The 6,570-nt window shown below is 49.5% G+C and overlaps 1 long non-coding RNA gene across 1 annotated transcript; it reads left to right on the top strand.

Moving 5' to 3' along the window:
- The first annotated feature begins 224 nt into the window (after window positions 1–224).
- On the top strand, window positions 225–5,563 carry LOC110346774 (uncharacterized). Its single transcript, XR_002391000.2, has 3 exons — window positions 225–522; window positions 1,204–1,296; window positions 2,510–5,563. It is a non-coding gene; the product is annotated as an uncharacterized LOC110346774 (long non-coding RNA).
- Window positions 5,564–6,570: the final 1,007 nt, after the last annotated feature.

Raw genomic sequence — 6,570 nt, 5'->3', positions numbered from 1 at the left:
TGGAATTCCAAAGTGGTGAAGAGCTTGGGCTTTGGGGTCAATCAAATCTAGAAGGAAATACTGGCTCAGCCTCTCCCTAACTTTGTAAACTTAGACAAACTATTTAATTTCTCCAGGCCTCAACTTCACATCTACAAATGGCTCTATTGATATTTGCTTCTCCGGAGCATTGGAGCTCAAATGGCCCAGTTGCTTACATGTCCATTTGCTCTGGGGAAGGGAGACGCATCATAGTAGCTCTCTTCTTCTAAGGGATTCAGAATCACTGATGTGATGTCATGAAAGAGTTCTTTGTAAACTGTAGAGTGCCGTGCACATATGAGGGCTCCTCCAATGGCTTGTGTAGTGGAGAGAACCTGCCCCAGAAGTCCTGCTGGGACAAGCTTCCCAAAGAAGAGAGATGGGACTGAGAAGCAAAGGACCCCAGGAAGCTGGTGGGGACCTTCATCCACAAGGCTTTGTTCTGGGGAGTCATACTATCCGGAATCGAGGTCTGTCTGTCTCCCTGCCTCGTGACCCTGGGTAAGCTACTTAATGTGATGAGGCCTCCATGTTCCTGTTGGGTGGTGAGGGGTCATGGTAAGCACTTTTCGGGTTGCTGTGGAGGTTAGAGAGGTTACAGTCTGAAAGTGCTGGGCCCAGAACCTGGGGTGCAGTAAACTTGGCCACTCCCATGTCTCCCATTCTCACACCCCTGGCCATTCTAAGCATGAAGGCCTCCTGCCTCACCTTTAGTTTGCGTAGTATAAGAAGAAAGTAGAGTAGAGGGAGAACAAGAGGCAGAGGTGGGCTTGATGTAGCTGTAGGTGGTAAGTCATTATCATATGAGGCCGAGACCACTGTTATCCACATTTCATGTGTGGGGTCCCTGAGCCCCAGCTGGCACCAGGATGCACACCGAGCTCTGTCTGTGTGCAAAGCCTGTGCTTTTCAGCTCTTCCAGGATCCTGCTCCTGCTCTGACTCTAAACATTGTGTGGGTTTTTGAAGCTGCAGGAGAACAGGGACAGAAACCAGCCTGGTACCCACTCCCCTGCCCATCCTGATTCCTACCCATCCTCAACTTCTCTGCCTTCTACTGTGATTCTGGTTTTTGTTTTGTTTTTTTGGTACTGGGGATCGAACTCAGGTCTTTGTGCTTGTGAGGCAGGTGGTGAAACCACTGAGCTAAATCCCAGCCCTCTACTGTGATTCCTTGTCCCAGGGCACTTTCATGGGCCAGTGGCCTTGGAAGCCTCTCCAGGACATCACCAGGTGGGCCTGTGTCTTTCTCTGGCCCAGAGGAGAACACCATTAGGTAATTGCATTTGTTCCTTATCTCACCCTCCCACTTTATTACTTCCCCAGAGAGATGCTATAACCACAGCCTCTCTGAAAATTAAACCAGTCTTCTGGCTGCATGTGCAGGCGGAAGGACCACCACCAGGGGAGAGGTGTGGAGTGGAGGGGGGATTACATCTTCAGCTGGCAGGCACACCCTGTCCCTCAGCTTGGGGTGTGCTGTCAGCCCTGGGTGTCTCCAAAGAGCACAGCCAGTGCCTTGCAGAAAAAGCTGGATCCAGGGGAGGAAGCAGGGATCTTGCCGTGGGCTCTGTCCTGGGCTTTCCGCATGACCTCAGGACTAACCCATAGGCTCTGTGAGTCCCAGGTTCTTTATAGGTTAGATGGGTCAATAACTCTCCCCGTGATGATCAAACTGGCTGGAGACTGGGAGACATCTAAATGTCATCTCTGTTTTATTATGGAGGCCTCTTTTTTAAAAAATAGCTTTAATAACATACACGTGTACATATTCAAATTGTACAATTTGGTAAGTTTTGATGTGTGTATACCTGTGTGAAGCCATTACCATAATCACAATAGTGATCATATCCATTGTCTCCCAAAACATCTTCCTGACCCTTTGTCATTTCTTCCTCCCACTACAGTCCTCCCTACCCTCGTCCCCAGGCACCACAAATCTGTTTTCAGTTATTAGAGATTCATTTGCATGTCCCAAATGTAAATGGATTTTTACATGGTGTACTGTTTTTGTCTGGCTTCTATTTTGAGATTTATCCATGTTGTTGTATATATTAATAGTTCATTTATTTTATCGCTAAGTAATATGCCATTAGATGGATATAATACAACTTGTTTGTTCATTTATCTATTGGTAGATATTTAGGTTGTTTCATTTGGGGGATATGACATAGTTTCTGTGAATATTCATGTATGTATTCAAGTGCTTTCATTTCTCTTGGGTAAATACCTAGGAGTGGAATGGCTAGGTATGGCAGGTATATGTTTCATTTTTAAGGATACTGAAATTGTTTTCCAAAGTCACCATTCCATTTTACATCCCTATCAGCAGGGTAGAAGAGTTAATGTTCATTGATTTTTTTTCCATACTGGGGAATTGAACATAGGTGTGCTCTACCACTGAGCTATATCCCCAGCCTTTTTACTTTGAGAAAGGTTCTTGCTAAGCTGCCCGAGCTGATCTTAAAGTTTCAATCCTTCTTCCGCAGCCTCCCACATAGCTGGGAGCACAGATGTGCACCACCATGCCCAGCAAAGATCCTGCCTGCCTGGAAAGCCAACTCAGCAGCAGGCTCAGTGCCCTCCCTAGTCTCCCCAGATGCTGGACAGCAAGCCCTGTGAGGAGGGACCCTGCCTGTGTTGGTCGTTACTTTTTCTCTGGTACCAGACACCAGGCCTGGCACATACTGTGCACTCAGTTGTTGAATTAATGACTCACAGAATGAAATAGCAAATGGCCATTGAACTGAACTGAGTGTTCTTCTCACAAAACCCCTCTATTCTGCAAGGAATATGACTTCCAAATGGCAGGGGAGAAAACTGAGTCCCAAACTTCAGAACAGCGCTTAGGGCTGCACAGATTGCTGAGCTCAGAGAAGGCCCTCAGCCCAGTGCTTTCCCAGCCACCTCGTCTTTCTTAGTTGGGAGTTGAGGCTGGGCTCAGAGATCCCTGGAGTTCTCTGTGTGCGTCTTTCATTCACCCTTTCTTCTATCACAGAGGCTATGAGGGACAAAGTGACCTTCCAGGGACATTTCCAGGCCTGCAATTCCAGAATACATACACTTGAGACTCAGCTCTCAGCTTGTTTAAAAATTCTCTGACCTCTCAGTGTCACCGTCCTGTGTCTATGTTGGCATTTATTATTTATTGCCATTCAATGCCCCAGGAATATAATTTCTTGGTGGGATCCCAGGATAAGGAGCTGATTTGCCAGAGGAAGCCCAGATTTAAGCTGGAGTTTTATCTCTTCACTGGCCCTAGGCCACCTGTCCTGGAGCTGGGAACCAGGAGGGCTGGTGGGGGAGGCTGCTGTGGCTTCTTCTAAGTCCTCTCCTGGGGGTGTGACAGCAGCTGAAGGACTCTGAGGCTCTCCAAGTGGACAGCATCCCTACTTCTGAGGCTAATTCAGTAGCCTTTTCTGCCCCCCAAACCCTTGAAAAACAGGTGTGTGTAGAATGCAATTTACTGCTTATACTTAGAACCAAATGCTTCTCACCATGTAGCTTCCACTAGAGAAAGATGAGGGGTGTCACAGCCACCTCTTTGTGTAAGAAGAGAACAGATGTTTGGATGTCTAAGACAGGAGTTGATACTCTCCAAATATTATTAGCAATTGGAAGTGAGGCCATCTGAAAGCAATTGCCTTTTGAGTTTAATGTGGGAGGGGGATGTTTTGGATTTTTCTTGTTTGTTTCTGAGAGCTTGGAAAGAGATGCTCAGGGAGATTTGGAGGAGAGAGAGAGAGAGAGAGAGAGAGAGAGTTAGTGAATTGGGAGCCACCAAGATATAATCCAGTCCAAATCACTTCCTTATCACTTCTTCCATTTTAAAAGAAGAAAATTGTGTCCTAGATAGGTGAATTGGCTTGTCTAAGGCCTTCTAGCCAGTAATCTGTGGAGCTGGGACAAAGTCTATGAAATCATGCAGAAAAGTGGCAATGCTCCCTCCAGGAAGTGAGGAGGGCCTTCAGGTCATCAGGACATCGGTGTGACAGACACAGTGGAGGGGACTCATGCTCCTTTATCTTCAGTTTCTCAGAGGTGGAAAATGTCTAACTATTGGAAATATGGTAAAACTGTATAATTTTTTGAGGAGAAAAGGCTATAGTTCTAATTATTCTGTCAAGATCTAAATTTCTTAGTGTTCAGACAACTGGGGGAGGAGAAGGAATGTCTTAAAACTATGAGTGCCCGGATCTGTTAGATGAGTACCCAAACAATGCCTGTGGCTCCCTGGCGGGAGGAGATGGTTCAGCACCACGGACAGCAGCCACCTCGGCCCTCTGACAGGGTTCAGGGCACCACTGCATTCACTCCCATCAGAGTGGGTCACAAGAACCACCTGAGCTTGCCAGAGGAGCTGGTGTCACAGGGAGGCATACAGATATGGGACCCAAAAGGGACCCACAACCCCAACCAGCTCCTCAACCAGTCATCCACCTTGGATGAATCTCAAGGTATACCTACCACCTCATTCCCAAGTGCTCGGTAAATTTTCTCCCACTGGCATGAACGCGCCCATACTGCAGAGAAAATATTGACAATCCCCAGTACTTGGCACCCCCTGCCAGGGGTGAGGTACGTGGAGCTGAGCTTTGACCATAGGGAGAAATAGGATTCAGCAGGAGAAGGAATAGAGGCTTCTCAGGCAGGTGGATGAAGGTCTGGGGTGTCTTGGGTCCAGGCAAGGAGGAAGACCCATAATTCAGGTTCTGCTATTCTCCCACAGGGTGGGGAGGTAAAAACAAAAGGATGATGGGCCGCTCAGTTTCTGAGCCTTGGGCCCAAGGGGAAGGGAGAAGGCTGTCAACTGACTGCTTCAGAAACATCACTTGGCCCCAAGCTCTGGTCTGCAGGCCCAGCCATCAAGGAGCTCCCTGTGCACCCCTTCTCAGGGCCACTAGAGCTCCCCAAAGACCTCTGTGCCGAGCCCCTGATTCCCAACTGGGCTGCCTGGGAGGCCTGAGGCTGGGGAGAACTACTTACCAGCCTCCCCTCAGGGGGAAGCAGGATCAGCACCTCTCAGTCCCCTGGGGAATCTCCTGTCCAGTCCTGTCCTTTGAAGAGCACCATCATGGCTAAGGGGACCTCAGTCACCCTGGACATCAGAGACACTCAGCAGCCTGGAGGAAAAGCACATCCTCAAGTCACTCAACTAGCAAGCAGGTAGGCACTGCCATGGACCTTGCACTCGGTCCGGGTCAGGGTGTGTGTTGTGGCTTGTGTCTAGATGCCCCCCCACCAAAGCTTCATGTGAATGAGGTGGGTTTTTTTCCCGAGGTGGCTGAATCTAGAGTATGTGGTTGATTCATGGTGCAGTGCTAGGCTCAAGGGCACTAGGATTAAGGGTGTGAGTGCTACCCTCCCTAAGTAGTCTGAATAAAATAAAAGGGGCCAGAAGACACTGTTAAGTTCCCTTATAGATTTGCTACCATCTGTCCCCCATGAATTGTTCTTCTCTGTGATCTCCCTCTGCAAAGCCACCTTGCTTGGAGCCAGCTAATTATGGGCTGAAACTTCTACAAACTGTGAGCTAAATAAGCCTTTCTCCCTTTAATTTTGGGTGCTGGTATTTTGTCTCAGCAATGAGAGAAAAGTAACTAAGACATCCTGTGTGAAACACCTGGCATATAACGGGCCCTGGGCCCTCACAGGAGCTCTAGGAGGTGCATGCTGTCACTGGGAGCCCATTCCACATGTGAGAAAACTGAAGTTCTCCCAGAAGCTGAGTTGCCCATTCCTGCTGATGCTGAACTTGAAGAGCCTGGATCATTTTGTCAGTCAGTGAACGGCAAAACAGAACTACATAACCAAGGGCTCCATCAGAGCAGAGCCTGGGAAGAGAGGGCAGGGATGAGCTCATGGGCACTGAGCTCTCTCAAGGACCAAGAACTGTGCCAGACTTTCCCTCCTCTTCTCAGCTCTCCTGAGCCATTGCCAACAGAGTGGCACTGAATTCTCTCAGCTAAATTCACAGACATCACACAGAAATTACTTTGGCCATTTTGTAGAAGAGGAAACAGAGGCTCTGAACAGTTAAGCGACTCTTACCGGGCCCCCAGTGAGGTCTCCCTGGCTTCAAAATATGGCCCTTCCCGCTGTCCTGGGCTGCTTTTGGCAGCCACCAAGGGCTCTGGGGACCAGGATCACCCTCAAGTCACCCGGAGGCTCCTCCCCAGGAGGCTCTAAAAGCCAACTTTGGGGGCTCACAGCGTTGAGGGGTTGGGACCCGGGCAAGGGGTCCTCCCTCCCTCAGGGCCCCCACTGGACTACTTGGATCCATCCCTGGGCTGGGGCTCCTCTGCCCCCCTCCCCTTCCCAAACCATGCCTTGTTCATGCTGTCACGCTGCAGCCTCACTCTGCTCTGCCAGACCCTCACCTCACCCCCAAGCCCTGCGATCCCATCTACCGGTCTACCTGGCACCCCTTGGAGCCTGCATGTCACTAAGCAGCTCTTGCCCAGCATGGAGCCCTGCAGCCCCTCCCCTGGGTGATCTTCCCGCTGGATACAGGAGTTTCTATCCAGCGGTGGGGTGGTGGCACCCTAGA

This window comes from Heterocephalus glaber, unplaced genomic scaffold, assembly GCF_053883595.1.
Source record: "Heterocephalus glaber isolate CG9 unplaced genomic scaffold, H.glaber_assembly_v1.0 deba00001608, whole genome shotgun sequence".
Taxonomy (NCBI): Eukaryota; Metazoa; Chordata; class Mammalia; order Rodentia; family Bathyergidae; genus Heterocephalus; species Heterocephalus glaber.
This window is presented reverse-complemented; position numbering and strand designations above follow the sequence as displayed.